We start from the raw sequence: 16,985 nt of genomic DNA, 5'->3' as shown, positions 1-16,985 counted from the left end.
GAATGCTGCAAGTGTCTCAGCTGTTACTCAATTCTGCATATTTTAATGTCCTTGAAGAACGGGCCAGATGCACATGTCCTCCCATGAGTACTGCAAGTACAACAGAGCTAATTATGCTGTGTTTAGCTCTAAACCATTCATCTGGGCTCTGAGTTTTCATCAAGCTGAACTTTAAAGACAAAACATAAAACAAAGCACAACACGGGCAGTTTTACCGTCCCTGTGGTTTGGTGCAATCAATACACAGAGGAACATTTCCTCACTTTCTCTGCTTTGAAATACGATCATTTATTTTGATCTTATCTCAATACTCTCCCAAACTCATAATACAAAAGGTTTACTGTGACTTGGAAGTCAGAAGGTTGCAGCCCTCTTCACTCAGCTTCCCAAAAAAAAAACCCCAAAAACAATCATGTCCTCCTTATTTTCATTTATACAGAAATCTCATTAGAAACAGGAAACGTGAAAGGCATATGATGTAAATGCAAAACTATCTATTAACCAGTTGGTTTCTGTTTTACTTCAACATTTATTTATATCACACAGCACTTCAATAATCTCTTGTCAATTCAGTTTTGTTTCCCTTATTGATACTCTTAGACGGATATTGCTTTTAAAAGAACAGGCAGTCAGTTCATCAGACATCAGAACAGACACCGGGAAATGCTCAGATAGGCAGGCTTCTAAAAACACAGCATTGTCCTTTTGGTAAAGCAAACCTTCATCCAGAGGGAAAAAAAAGATATGCTCCCTCTAAAGCTTGGTTGAATAAGGCATACTATCATCCTGTCTGATACACAGAGCCTGTTGGTAAACAGAGATTTACCATTTAGCTTCTATTTGTTTGTAGTTCCCATCACTTAGTTACTGTCCTTCAAAGATGGGTTACGCCAGAGAACAAGATAATACCGGCTAAAAAAAAAAAACAACTTTAAAATTATCTTTTTTGTACCTGTGTCGGCCTTAAATTACATAAAAGTACATCTTACATCTACTTAAAATTTTAATCCACTTGCTGAAATACCATGTTTTTGTGATGAATTTGACATGGGAGTACATACACAAGCGCTACAATAATTTAAGTGTGCACATCTTTAAATCAGTAATTTGTTAAAACATCTTTTGGTTTAATAACAACAGACCTTCAACTTTGGTGGGAGCATTTCACGTCTATGCTTAGGAATATCTATTCACTCTACCTTGTAAAATCTCTCCATATCCATCAGATTAACTGGAAAACTCTTGTCTTCTTTGAGTGACTAAACTTATTTTGTCATATCTACTTCTGAACTCTAAGAACTTTCCAAATCTTGTCTTTTTATTCAAGTAAAGGCATTCTATTGTTGATATTGATGGATATCGACAATAGAGCAGTCAAAGTTGAAAAAATTAATTCTACTGCATCAGTTTTAGGGACGATGAAGTAGTGGTCATAACTTTTCATATTGATATATATATATATATATATATATATATATATATATATATATATATATATATATATATATATACAGTTGCATTTCTTATGTTTTCCATTAAAAAATAATCCCATTAACCATGTCTCCGTGTATTTACAAAGCTCAAGATGAGCTGGGAGAAATATAAAGAGAACACGACTTCAGATATCAACGCATGTGGGAGAATAAACAATGAAAGACATGAGCAGTGAGCAACAATAATCTTTGTCAGATTAAACATTTTTGCGAATAGAAATAGGAGGAATAAGACTAAGAAGTGAGCCAGAGCGGATTACCATACAGTATGCTTAGCCAGATTAAAGACAGCTATATCCCCCTTTTTTTTTTCTATCAACGTCCAAGGCTGGATTCTACAATGGTTCATACACTACAGTACATGCCATAATCTGAATACCAAAGGACAGTTTTCCACAAAGTTCTGCTTATTTTGTCTTTATAGTTGTTGTTTATATTTGTCTCAGTTTGTTACCTGAACCACATGCAGGCTCTTCTGCCATTAAAATTAGCTTATTGGTTTCATAATTGTACTTGCATACAAATAGGCAGATGCATTGCAAAAAGTGGTATTTATGGATAAGAATACCCCTGGTTAAAGTCAACCGTAATCATGTCAGTAGCTGTCAAAATCCTAACAACACAGCAGGTTAAGCTAACCTTAGGAGTACAAAACCACAGTCTGCAGATTCCAGCATGGAGCATGGAGTTCTGCATGTTTTAGACATTCTCCTGGTTCCAAACAGGATTAAAATGAAATAATCCTGGAGTTTATATCAGCTGTGTTGGACCACTGGGTCATCACTGGTCTAGGAGAACTTTGACTTCAGCTAAATGGTTCTCACACAAACTCTTAAGAAGAAGAAGGAGAAAATGGTATGGACTGTCAAATTAGTTATTTTAATATAATTGTAAAAATTAGACTAAAAATATATATGGTTCAGTCACATCTGCCATAACTTGAGCATTTAATTCATCAATATCCTGTTTTTTTTTAATATATATATATATATATATATATATATATATTTGACTTAAAATTTTGGCGGTAAAACCGGTAGACTCAGGGTTTCTTCTTTTGTCTCCGACACAGAAATAAACAACAGCAAGTGTGATGCAATAGCTGTTTTGAGCAATGCTAAATAAATACATTTTATGGCTTTCATTGCAGTGTTAAAGCTGTACAGTGCCCTGAAGGTGTATTTAAATTAAATGGACTGAGAAAACAGCACAAGAAATCATGGGAAATACTGAGAGGCATGTTTTCAATAAAGTAGTGAAATCAAATTAACTTGTGCGATATTTCACTTTTTTTTTTTACTTTTTTTTTAAAGACCGCTAGGGCTATTGTTTCATATGTTGTTTTATAACTAATAAAGTCACAAAATAGAAATGTCTAATCTCAGGTTATTCCTTGTGTTCCTCTTTCTCTTTACCTTTGACTGCTTTTTCTTAATGTCTTTTTCCTGGCGGCTGTTGAACACCAATGTCTCTCTCTGCTCGCTATCGCTGACAAACACACCTTTACACAAACATGCACTGTCACATAATCACTTCTAGTATATTGACTTCTGCCTGATCAGTTTATCTCTCACTGCTCACCTCTCTCCCAGCAAGCTCACCTCAGAGAGACGATGTGCTTCTGAGCTGTGAGAATCAGAGCACAGTGTTGTACTGTTCTGCCTTTCTCGGTGGTTCTCCATTCGCCCCCTTAGATTAAGTTCTCCCGCAATTATGCTGGGTTGTGAAACATAGCTGTTCAGATTTATTAATCCGTCTTTATTACAAGGACAATCAAGAGCAACAGAGGCTCAAAGGATAGAAGAAGAAAGGATGAGATGGAGTGGGATCAATACTTGAGGAACAGACAGAACCAAATAGGAGCGAAAAATCCAGAATAAAGACATAAAACAAACTACTGGGAGAAATAAAGCCATTGATACCTGAGAAAATATGTCTTACTATCCAAACATGAAGGAAACAGGATATTATGCGCTTGTAAAACGAAGAAAATTGGTATAATAAATATTAATTTTAACTATTTTACTGCTGACAAACGTAGAGAGAACCACTGAGAAATTATCTAATAAAAATTGGAAGATTTTCAGCCATGAAGCTCAAAAATGTTCCCTTTTTCCAAGCAGTGAATGCACCAGGCACAAACTGGACTGATGAGGTTTTACTTGTTTTCTATCGGTGTTGATATCCAACCCTTTGAGGTTTAAATGCCTCCCTGCCATCACCTTAATCTTTAGGTCTTTTCAGGGTTCTCTGTGAGATTGAAGTTCAAATTTTAATATCATCCAGTCAAGAAAAAAAAAACATACTCAAACATTTTTTAAAAGACTGCTCAATTTGTAAATCTGCCTTAAGGTTCTGGTAAGCACATCTTTACGAGTTCGAGCAGAAAAACAAATTTAAAAAAAAGCAAAAAAGTAGTACCAAAAAGATGATGGAAAATAAAAAAAGGGAAAAAAACATTCATATATACAAATAGCTCCAAGGATTAAGTGTAGACTAAGATGTGATCATGCACATTACCAACATGTGTTGTGATTTGAAATCTGATGGCTATCATGTGTGTCACAAGAATGCAGAAAAAGCAGCTAAATAAACAAGGCAACAGGCCTTTGAGAGAAAATATATTAAAACCAGTGAATAAATCTGGGACTAGGCCAAACCAGAAGAAACATTTCTATTGAAGAAACAGAAACACGGCCTGTAGCCAAAAAGAAAGAACCGAGAATGACAAAGACTTGAGTTAGTATTGTATCTTCTCTTCTTGCAACAAACAAAACAAAAACCCAGAGCAATGATAACAACAGTTTTATAGCCAATTTGGTTTGAAGGTTCTGAGGTTTTCTTGTACTGAAGTCAACTATCATTTGTTAAATAACAGTACAACAGCTTTCCTGGAAATGATTTACCTTTGTGTTCATTTGGTGAACTTTTACAGGACTATTAGCCATTTTTTAACTACTACTAACTCAACCATGGGTAAATGTCATACACCCTTTTACAAAAACTAAACAGCCTTCTGAACTCCCCACCCAGCATCGGCATTGCATTACTTTATTTGACTTCAAACATTTAGCCAAGCAGGAGAAAGGTGTCCGATGAATATTATCGGTATTTTTCATTAAAGTATCCCTTCAATGCATGCTAACCACCCATGTAAGAGATAAGCACATCTGAATTTAAGGCCAGCAAGCAACTTATGAAAATAATTTTAAAGAACTTCTAGAGATAAGACTCATTTAAATAATATCGACTTTATTTATTTATTTTATAGGGAGGATGATAAAAGCTTTTGCAATTGTGGTTAAATGTACATGAACATTGATTAAACTGAGAATAACTTGGAGGTTTCATTATTTCTCCAATAAGGGTGTCCAGCAGTTATACAGCAGCAATACACACATGTGAACTATATTCCTAAAAGTATTTGCTCCCCTCTACACCAAACACTAATTGACATCATACAGCCAGCCAAATTCTGTTCCTCTCGAGTCTGCCAGACCGAGACTCGATTATCGGATTGCCTAACTGAGTGGGATGAGTCGTCACTCTGGGAAACGCACCTCTGCTGCTCTTGATCCATCATTGGTGTACTTTCCAACAATGTATCCAACGCTTTGCGTTGCACTTGCTGATGCAAGGCTTGGATGTAAGTACTACGCTCTTTAGCATCTGCTTTGATTTAACTTGCCGTACCACTTTGTGGCAGAGCTGCTGTCATTTCTAAATGTTTCCAGTTTTCTACAATAATACACACAGTTAACTGCAGAATATTTAGGAATATTTCACAACTGGATTTGTTGTTGTTTTTTTTGTTTTGTTTTTCTTTTGTAAATACTCAATTTCCCATTGCACCCTAACCCCAGAATGAATTTAAGCTTTGAGAACAGACACGCCACTCTCCTATGCACCTTCAAAGCTGCCAAAATAATGTGGTAATCATTGTTACTCATTTCACCTGTCGGTAGTTTTAATGTTGTGATAAATTGATGTAGACCGCGCAATAATCGACTATAACTGAGTTAAACGTGTGGAGGCTACTTCCTTGATTGCACAAGCACGGAAATGGTTCCAGTTCTTTAATCAAAGTGTTTCGTCAGACTTTACTTGCTTTTTATCAGTGCGCTGACTGTGCAGGCTGTCAGCATTCACTGTAGCTGAACCAGAAGTGAACCTAACTGAGCTGAACTTCAGTGAGAGCTGATCTGCGCGCTGTAATGAGCTGTGATACAAGCTAAAGTCAGTAGAGCTGTTATCTGCTTAATGATAAAGACCACAGACAGATGCTATCGCCGCGGCTCTAAGCGCTCTGCCTCAAAACGTCATTTTCACCATCAGTATGCCGCTGATTGTTCAGCCTAATATTTGTCACCAGTAACAATGCAATTCCTCTGCAAATTGCGGCATTAATGGAACAAAGAGCTTTAAAAGTCTTATGTGGCCCTGTCACTTTAATTGGCTCACCCAGATAACGTACAAAGAGGAGAACCAGTCACTCTAAATAAGTTTCCTACATCATCTCCTCTGTGTGTCCTTCATTGCTCACATTCATCTGTCTGCTCTGTTCAAACTCCGTCCCTCCATCTGCCTTTCTGCCCATGCGTTCATTCCAACGGGACTGTCTGGGTGGACAGTGAAGACGTAATTATCATTCAATTAATTGATGATGACACCTAATCACATGCTAATTAATATGAGAGGTGCACCTGCAAAGGCGTGTTGGTGTATTTTTCAGCTGCTCTGATAATGAGAAGTAAAGGCTTCGGGAAACGGGGGGCTTCACCACTGGTCTTCTTTCCAGTTCATTTGCCAGCCTAACTAAATTACCGTTTCCTTTAAAAGATGACCTCCTTTTTGCACTGTACCACTTTTTCTATAGCTTCCACTACTTTCACTTGAAAAAATTCATCCTCCCTGCTTCCTGTACATCGCTTCATATGATGCTGTCGTGCTCGTTCATCCTACTTAACCTTCCCTCTTCCTAACCTGGCTTCTCCCCTTCGTCACCCTCTTTTTTTCCCCAGTCCATACAGCTGTCGTTCCCTCCATTGACCCTCTAGCTGCAAACCAGTTCATTTTCAGTCCTCCCACCCTTTTCCATCAATCTACCCCTCCTTGTTTCTCAGTGCTCCTTATTTCCCCTGCTTTGCTGCTTTCTCTCTTTTTCTCATCAGTTCCCTATCAGTCGTTTTCAAATTTCAGGAAATTATTCTCTCCATACTTTCTATCTGCCATTTGTAGAGTTGAAAACACAGGCTTAGTCCTTCAGCATTCTGAATCACAGGACTGAATCCTTACTCTGTCACCCTCAAAGAAAAATAGAAACATTGGGTTTATGATTGGTTTTCGACATAATTTTTAAGACAGTTGGACTCAAGCGAACAGTGAATGGTGCAGTGCACTTACCTATAGTACACTTATTTATACTTCTTATACAGTTGTGTGCTTAAATAATATTTTATCAATCAAATCAAAGTATGTTTATGCTGCTCTATGAAGACATTGATGATCTTGATGTGACACAAAATGAAAATGAGTCTGACACCCAGGCACATGCAGAAAATCTGAATATCCTAAATTTAACACCACTCAGGATTTGTGAGCATGTACTCTCTCCACATACTGATGTAACTGTTTCTAAAAACCAAGGAAATCTGCACATGTCATATCCACTTACACTCCACATTCAACATGACATTGTTCATAGTATGGGAACATTTTTAGTTTATTGCTGCAGCCCTCAAACTGTCAGTGCTGGATTTGAAGCACTGAGTCTGTGAATTGCATGTTTTTGGAGAACTAAGCTCCAAAAAATTTATGGATTTAAAAGGTTTCTCAAGACAGTGTCCTTGTGTAAAAAAGATTGTTACTACGGTGATATAATTTTCACTCTTTATGCATCTCCTGAATTCTGTTAGAAATGCTAAAGGAGTCTTTGGAAAAGACAGAAATTGACAACAATGCCCTCTTTTATATTAAACCAACCTTATTCAAGTATTGGCAGCCTTGATAAAGATCTTTATGTGCTTCATGTTTAGCATAGTGGAGTTAAAATATGCTGTTTCAATTTCACACAACTTCCAGAAAAAGATTATTTCTGCATCTGAAATTTACATTAGGTAAATGAAACATTTTCAAGCATTGACCTTGTGTTTTTCTGGAGAAAATAGAGGTCAATTTCTTTCTTTTTCCTCTTAAAAATTGTCAATAACATCAGAGGACATGCTTTCCAATAAAGTTATTAATATATGCGAATGTTAATTAAAACCCTCTCAATCATATTTGCTTTTCAAAGTAGCACCCACAGAAACCACGACTTGCCATTTACCCTTGTTCAAGTGAAAAATGTTATACGTGTCAAAGAAATTCCCCAGAATGCTAAGTTCAAGCTAAAGATAAGACTCAGTAGGCTGTTTAATATTTAAGTAGTCAAAGTCAAAAAAGTCTCTGTGGGAAACCTCAGATGTCTGAGCAAGACCCAGAAAAGTCTTTATTTTTTTATGACTTAGTAAAGTGAGAATACTTATTTTTATTAACGAGATATTTAAGGCAAAGAAAAATAATGATTTATACATCTTTAAAATATATTTTATGCTTAAAGCTATGGCATTTTTAGGCATGACGTTGACATCAACCTTCAAACACAACTTTGTTGTTTTTGTTTTACTTCTCTGGGCAACTGACCATCATTTTCTTTCCAAGTAGGATGATGGAGTTATGAGTCAACAGAGCAGCAGCTCCTAAATTTGACTTCCATCTAAATTTGACTCCTCCCATTGGTCCTACATACACCGCTACCAGTCAGAAACAACCAATCAGCACCAGGAGGAATGTCTTAGCAGTGTCAATCATACTCGTGTACTCGCCGCTCACACTCTACCTCTGCACAGCATGCACCCTCATTCAAGCTGAAGATTGCTGTTGTGCTGCAGCTGTGCTAATGGTCGAGAAACAACCTGAGGCTACAGAAAAACTAACAATTTATTGAATTCCCCCTTATTCAAAATTTCAGTCAGTTCACAGTTTTCTCAGAACTCGCTTCTGCAACTTTATTGGCTGTTTATTGCAACATGGCCATGAGTGTTCCTAAAATCCCCTGATAGGGTGGTCCAGTGCTTGATGATTTCACAACAAAACTCAACTGAAGAAGAAGCCAAATCACAATCAAAATACCGATCACCATGTTTTATGATTTGATTTGTTTTGTTTTTCCTTCATACACCTGTTGGAGACAAAAACTCTACTGATTTGTCAAGATTACTTCTTGCACTGTTGTCAATTCAGTTCAAGAACTCCATTAGGAGGCCAGCCCCAGGAGAGAGACAGCCGGTCAGTCTCAGGATAACCTTTCTGGCCGAAAAATAGCTCAGTGGTGGAGATATTTTCTGTCACTATGGTGCAAGATAGGTGTGGAAACTCCACCTGCTGATGGAGTTCCCAGAGAGAGGCGATTCAACAGATTGATTTCAGCCCAAAATAAAAAGTCATGCTACCAGTTCACTGTGGTGACCAAACCGATAGATTCATTTCTCCTCTTTTTTTTTAGGCAAAAGGAGGCCAAATTTCATGTGAAACATTAGTGATTACTTTTTAAAGAGAGACACAGATTAGAGTTTTGATCAAGTTAAACGTTTGATCAACTGATGATTTGTTGTGAATATTCATTCCTATAGGTAGTAGCTTTTCTAACCGTCGCCCTTAAAACACTAGCACATAAGTCAATGGATCAGTGAGGATAGCAGTGTCCTCATGGCAGTTAAGGGGTTAAACTAAAATTGTGAATACTAACAGCTTAGTTTTTGATTCTATGTGTAATATTTTCCATAATCAATTTCCAATTAAATGCTAATATTCTTATTTTGAACAAAAATAGTAAGACATGGATTTGATTACTTTCTGTAAAGTTTGACAGATATGACATTGATTAACATTATTATAACAGACAGATGAAAGTTTCTATGCCTAAATAAAATGAGCATCTTCCTGAGTCCCCTGCAGATTAAAACTGAGCACATTCCTACTTCTGGTGTTCTCAATTTGATTCCTAGATTGCATGGGAAAACATATTGGTCTGACATGTGACATTTAACAAGTTTTGTTTGCTCTATTTTTTAAAACAAATACAACAAGCGAAGCTCTGAACCTCACAATCAATCACAGCATGACGGATGTACAAATATGGTCATAACAGAGATGATGTCTGGTCTTTGAAAACCTTATTTTAATAACTCACAACAACAAATTGATGAATTGAGTTAATCGTCCTTGATTTATGACAATATAAGTGCAACACCAATGAGATCCCCGCAAGAGGTGAAAGATGTAAAAGAAACAGATTGAACAGAAAATGAGGAAGTGGTAGTTAGCACGGGGAAGAGGAAACGAGGAAAGGAACAGGATACATCTAGACTTCACATATACACATATTCATGCACGCAGAGCAGGCAGCAGATATTAATAACTGCTTATTAATATTCATCTGCAGTGGAGGGGATGTGAGGCTAGAGTAACCCAGATAGAGATGCCTGCCTGCCAGAGTCTCTATACGTTGCTACTTTTCACATCTAATGTTCATGGCTCTCTTGTTAATGTATACATTAAACATTCAGCAGACACTTTTATCCAGTTTGCCTTGACTGATAAAATTGAACTGGCCCCTTCTCTCCTTTCCGCCTCGAGCAGAATTTGACACTCCAAATTGATGTGTGGGCTCTGATTTATTTATTTCTTTTTTTCTGATGTAAATATATTTAGATGGGCTGACATGCTGTGATGACTTCAAAGCTCCATTTGGTTTGCTTTAACTTGGCTGCAACTTATCCTTTCTCTCTCTTCTGCGGGGTGTCCGTGTCCGACTGTTGCTTACGGTGCCGATCAGATGTTTTACACGGCTGTGACTGAATTGTTGTGGGGTTTTATTGATACCTGTGAACTGCTGCTCCTTTTTGTGGGGAGGTGTAATTACAAACAGATGTGACAAAGATTGAGCTCTCTGGACAGAATCACTAGATGGGTTTGCAGGAGTTTTTCAGCCTGCTTCATTCGACCCAGAATCAAGAGGGACATTGAACACAAATGTCTTGTCCACATTCAGCACATGCCGTATCTCATCTAATGATATTCATTATGTGTGACGCACTTTGTGTCTGTGTTTATTTTTATGTGTGTAACATAACCCTCTTTACAATAAACAACATTAAAGCCAGAAGGCAAATAAAAAAACATGGAGGAATAATACAAAGTTGACTTTCTCGTATTTTAATCATTCCGGTAGTGTGGCTCTGAAAATGATCCACAGATTTCAGCAACTGATGGATGCATACATCGGTTCCTAACACTGCCCATTTGGCAGCCAACCAAATTATCCTTTGCCCGCTCAGTTGCTTAGTTCATTAATTTTGTAAACACACACATACACACACACACACACACATGCCTCCACCCCAATGGTAATGGCTGCTTAGCAAAGGCCTTTGACTTCTTGATTCTTTGGTTGAAATAATCTGACAACAGGGCGCTCCTTTAGTAGAATTGTGCATATTGTATTTAAAAGATTATTGAGCATCATCTAGTCTACATGTAGAAGAAACGTAAGTTTGTAAGAAATGAAAAAAGCATGTTTAGTTTTTTATTTATTTCCAGTGCTTTACTTTTCTTTTTAGATGCACATTGTTTGGTCCAGTTTGTGTTTTTCACACTGCTGTGTGACATGACCGTTTGGATTTTAATTAGTACTCCTCTGCAGCATATTAAACAACTTGTACTGTGAACAGAGTTTTACCAGTCATTAACAATTCTCAGTTACTCACTCATACATTGATTCAGTTCTTTGTTACTTTCCCATTAAGCTGCTAATCGATTTATGCCACATATCACTGATATTTATCGTCGTCCTTGTCTGTTCCGGGTTTTGTTGATGTTCTCTAAGCACCTCATAATAGTTTTGAAGTTGTGCTCTGTCACCCGTGTACAAATTACATTTTACTTTTATTTTCTTTTTGGATCTCTTTCTGTGCCCATGTGAAAGTTTCTTACAGACAAAACATGGCAAAATGTGTTGTTTAGAGCAGGATAACAGGTAAATCTGGATCTTTTGGAGCATCTACCGCCGCATCAAAACAGTATGAATAAAGCATGAAAGTTATAGAACAGCAAAAGACAAGTCATTAAGACAATGCATTCTATATGAAAGTTATAGAAAGTAAAGTTACAATGAGTTTTGATATGAAGAGCAAAACTCTTCTGCTGAGTTACATGTACTCTTGTCTTTCCTATTTGGTTCGGCGTTTCATATTATATTTGTAACCAAGAGAAACATTGTTCCCACACACTCTGATTACTTTAAAATAAATCAAACACAAATTTCAGTATATTTTGAGTTAAACTACTTCTTCTCTTTCAATATTGAAAATTGATTTGAATTTACTGAAACTAATGGTTGTATTTTTGAAAAACTTTCAGTGTGAAGTCATGCAAATGTAACCAAAACTGAATTTAAATTTAAACCTTTTTCACATTTTTCTTTGCTCTTCATAGTGGAAGATTTGAAGGAACAATGTGTTTTCTTATAGCTATCCAAGGGACACATCGTGAAATCGTTTTATGTGTGCAGCATAACCCTTTCATCGTTTGAAAGTATCATGTTCTATAAATAACCATCTAAAATACATGGACATGGACATGACATGCTTTCATACAACACAGTGAACATTCCCACCATTTCCTCATGTACCTCATGTACGATCTATCTCTGACACCCCATTTCCAGAGCTGTCAAATGGCCAACTTGCAATTTTTCCTTTGTGTCAAACAAAACAAGAAAAATGCACTGTCTTTATATCAGCACAAACATCCAACCTCCGTTTTCAGTGATTCCCCTGCCCCCTCCTTTTCTGGCTTCACGTCTTTGCCAAGCCTGCTGGCAGGACTCACTGCTCTCACTCTTTCAAGAGGCATGCAGCTGCAAAGAAAAGTGTGCTTCAACCAGATGCTTCAGATTTAGCAAGATGTTTAAGGGAAGCCAAAACTACGGAAATCTGAAAAAATAAAAAAATTGACGTGTTAATTTTAGAGACGAGAAAAAGCACTGTAGTCAGCGATTGACTATCAATCACCCTTTACGGTTTTCACCAGTTTTTGGCTTTTCAAGTGTAAGCAATACAAAAGAAACAATAATTTCAAGTCGGTACAATCGATGTCTACTTGGTAGTCAATCTGGTTCCATGCTTGTGAAATACATCCCCTCGTTTAACCCGGACAAACTCTGAGTAATTAGGTTTCACTATCAATTTAAGGCCTTTTTTGACAACATACTTGCAACACATTTATAACTGGATTGTTCTTGAATCCGTAAGCTATACTCAGCTGCTTTCAGCACCTTTGTCATTGAGTCCTAGATCACGGTGGTTTAGGTTTTTGATTTAGTCTGCTCTAAAAGCAGGTTTGTATGCATCAAAGTGCAACGCACTGCAGGTTCTCCCACCTTTCTGTCAGAACTAGCATAAACTTCTTCAGTAATGTAAGCTACAGTAGCTCACACAGGTCAGTTTTGATAGGTACTGACCACTGCAGATATCAAAGAGATTTCAAGACCTGATATTTTGGTGGTCTGTCCAGTTGTCTAACCGAATAAAATACTTATGTTTCTCCCATTTTCTTGTACTTATAAAACACGCTGATAGGTTTAATCATAAAGACAGTTATTTCTTTTTGCGCCACCATTCAGTAGTCACCTTTTTTTTTTTTTTACCTTAATAGGTGAAAAAAGGTAATAAAACATCTTAGTCATTAAAATAAATTTGTCAATTCACAACCATGACAAAATGTGGCAAAATAACTTTCAGAAAGCACTTTTGTCTGTAGTCGTTTTTGAGAATTTTATAATAATAAATATCAAATTAGATAAAAAGCCAATTAACTGTACATCCCTTTAACAGATGAAGTAAAACATAAATTACCTTAAAACGTTTTATTTTCCAGCTACAAAACAGTTTGAGTCGTTTTAAATAAATCCCTGGAACTTTATTTGACAGAACCGGCTTTCATAATATTGGAACAATTCACATCTTTGAAGGCCTTTTCAATCCAGGCAATAACGCCATTTAACAAGAGATCTGATCATCTGATCAGGCCATACAGGGTGATTTCATACAGTTTGATGCCATTCAGACGGTCACGGGTTAAAGACCATGAATTAGGGCAGCTCTTTGAAGAAAATCTCCAGAAAATAAATATTACCAAAAAGTCCTTGTGCTACACTCTGGTGGATGTTTCACGCTCCAGTTTGAATAGTAATAATTTGGCATGCTTTTGCTTGTGCATGAATTGACAAAAAAAAAAAAAAAAAAATGTCCACAGTGCTGCTGGAGCATATGATCGCACTGTTGGCTCCAGGCTGTTTTCTGACAAAATTCAGAGATATTCTGCAAATCAAAGGGGTTGATAAATGGCTATTACAAAACAAATGCTATAAAAACCTTCTTTATTACTTATCAGCTGCAGATACGAATGACCATGACCTATAAAAGACATTACCATAAAAATTCCATTAATTAAGCCATCTTTCTCGTGCTACAAGGCCATCAAGATGAAGATATTTTACTGTGGAGTCAATAAGTGCCCTCACAAGCTTTACACATTACAATGGTGTTTCTGTGAATCCAAAGGGGAAGCTGTAGTCTGAGGTCGAGCGACACACCGGGGTGAGTCATCAAGCAAAGCATAGTCGTAGTAATGTCTTTGCAGATTTAAAAGATGAGTGCAGCCTTGCTCAGAACCTTAAAAACAAGAAAAAGAGAAAAAAAAAAATCTGTCTGCATGCCTGTAATTAACCAACGTGCCTACAAAGCTATAAAGCTCTAATGAATGTGTGTTCATAGTTTAGCTTGGAGAGTCTGGCTTGGCATGGTCTCGGAGGGAGTGTTAAGTTTATGACTCAGGCTCTGCCCATCCTGCACAGGAGAAGTGAGGCCCTGGGAATAGATGTAGCAGCACACCATGTTCCTAATCAAAGCGGTTATAGCTAAAATGAAATAGATCAAATGGCCTCAAGTTACTGAATGTGGCAATATATTTTTTTCATTAGGGTATTTAGAGTTACGGTAAAGACCGTTAACTTCAGAGGCAATGGTTGGTATAAGATTTTACACAATGTATATGGAATCTTGGGTAATGAGATCACGGCGTTGTGGTAATTGTAGAAACATTTAAGCAAATTATGATCTAATTGGTTTCATTTCAATTTGAGAAGCAGCAAATTGCATTTCTTGAAAGCTTAGCTTTTGTTAATGTTATTGATGTAATTTATTTTGTAGTATATTGATGAGCAGGTATGAATAATAATCTACTTGGTGCTTATTGCTCTGAGTACGAGACATTTTTGTTGTACTGCTCAATATAGCGCAACACAGGGAGTACAACAAGCTGGTATTACTGGGTTCATTAATTAGTCTGCCTGCTCAGGTAAACCCAGCAGTTGTCAGTTTAACAACTCATAGCTTTCTAGCTGTAGTTTTAAATAGAAAATACAACTCAAACACCTCTGACTGCCTAAGTCTAAAAATTACATATTTTCTCACGTAATCTATACAGATAGTCAGTCTGTGGCTTAGGGATTGAACAATTTGTCGTAATTTACCAAATGAATATTTAAAAATGATCGTTTTATGTTTATTCATTTCAATACTTTAAAAAGGAGTTTAAGTATCTCGGGATCTTGTTCACGAATGGGGGAAGAAGGGAGCGGGAGATCGACAGGCGGATTGGCACAGCGTCTGCAGTGAAACAGGCGCTGTTCCGGCCCGCTGTGGTGAGGAGAGAGCCGAGTCAAAAAGCGAAGCTCTCGATTTACCGGTCGATCTACGTTCCCACCCTCATCTATGGTCATGAGCTTTGGGCCATGACCGAAAGAACGAGATCGCAGATACAAGCGGCCGAAATGGGTTTTCTTCGTAGGGTGGCTGGGCTCTCCCTTAGAGATAGGGTGAGAAGCTCAGTCATCCCGGAGGGACTCAGAGTAGAGCCGCTGCTCCTTCACGTCGAGAGGGGCCAGTTGAGGTGGCTCGGGCATCTGGTCAGGATGCCTCCTGGACGCCTTATGATGAGGTGTTCCGGGCACGTCCCACCAGGAGGAGGCCCCGGGGAAGACCCAGGACACGCTGGAGGGACTATGTTTCTCGGCTGGCCTGGGAACACCTTGGGATTCCCCCTGAGGAGCTGGAAGAAATGGCTGGGGAGAGGGAAGTCTGGGCCTTCTTTCTGAAGCTGCTAACCCAGCCAACCCCTGATAAAGCAGAAGACAATGGATGGATGGATGAAAACCCATCATGATTTCTTTAAATTACAGTAGACCCTTGATATCAAATACATATTAACTTTAAATGCCCCCCTTGTATACCTAGAACTGCTTATATGCCAAATATACCTTGATACGCAATAATATACAGAGTTCAAAACATTTTGGCACTACTCTCTTTGTCCATGGTTTTGGGCTACAGCTAATCAGTGCCAAGAACAATAATTGCTGCTCCTGGATTAGCTGGTTTTGCAAACACCAGTCAATACCCTGTCAATACGCCGAAGTATTTCAGCTTCCCAAACTACATTCTCTTTCCAATATGCTTTCCAAAAAATTTCAGCAAATAAGCAAATTTCCTGCAAATAATTCTTCTGTATGATCCAGTCTGCTGCGGCACCAACTGGCCGAATGCCAATATTTTCTCCTCTTATTGCAGGGATTTACTTTGCTGTTTACATGCTTTTCTTCTACATTTTATGATGTAATAGAGTCAGACAATGGTAGAGAGGTACTGTTCATAGCCGTGTGTGCACAGTTGGAGCAAAAAAGCGTGTATGCAATAATGTATGTATGTAATCACAAGCCAGAAAATGAGAAGGCTGCCAGTGGCTGTCTTGACATTTTGTATGGGATGCCAGAGCTACCATAATTGTGTGAACATTTATTTTTCCACACGCACAGATGTAGGATACAAATTTGCTGTTTAAATGTAATAAATATTTGTCAGATAATGTTTAAATTCAGTGTTTAGTACATTCTCATAATTCTCACATCTAACTTAACAGACAAATTTTATTTAATTTCATCTGCTTGCACAGACTGGTCAAAGAGAAATAAATCTGAGTTAAAAATAAGAAAGAAAGTCAACATTATCAAACATTTTAGCATTTGAACTTACACAAGTAATAATGAATCGATGCGAATTAAAAATATAGCTTAATTTTAGCTCAACTATGTTTTCTGTGCATGCTAATCACAACTTGTGGAAAGATGTCTCTGAACTACGTACAAAGTCAGTGCATAAAGCTAGCAGGCAGCAGAAGATCTGATTTTACTCATTTAATTAAGCATTTTCAAGAAAAGTCTTGAAGAGTATCCAGTGTGGAATTTAAATAATTTAAGCAATATTTTCAAGACTTCTTGTTACACTGTAATTCATTGATATTTGCTCCAATCCGGTTTTGGAACAGCCAACTCTA

General features: G+C 37.4%; 1 protein-coding gene across 13 annotated transcripts in view; it reads right to left on the bottom strand.

Annotated features, from left to right (window-relative positions):
* Nucleotides 1-16,985, bottom strand: part of cacna1c (calcium channel, voltage-dependent, L type, alpha 1C subunit) — a 207,329-nt gene that overhangs the window by 141,048 nt on the left and 49,296 nt on the right. The gene's annotated exons all lie outside the window — the stretch shown is intronic.

This window comes from Gambusia affinis, linkage group LG23, assembly GCF_019740435.1.
Source record: "Gambusia affinis linkage group LG23, SWU_Gaff_1.0, whole genome shotgun sequence".
NCBI lineage: Eukaryota > Metazoa > Chordata > Actinopteri > Cyprinodontiformes > Poeciliidae > Gambusia > Gambusia affinis.
This window is presented reverse-complemented; position numbering and strand designations above follow the sequence as displayed.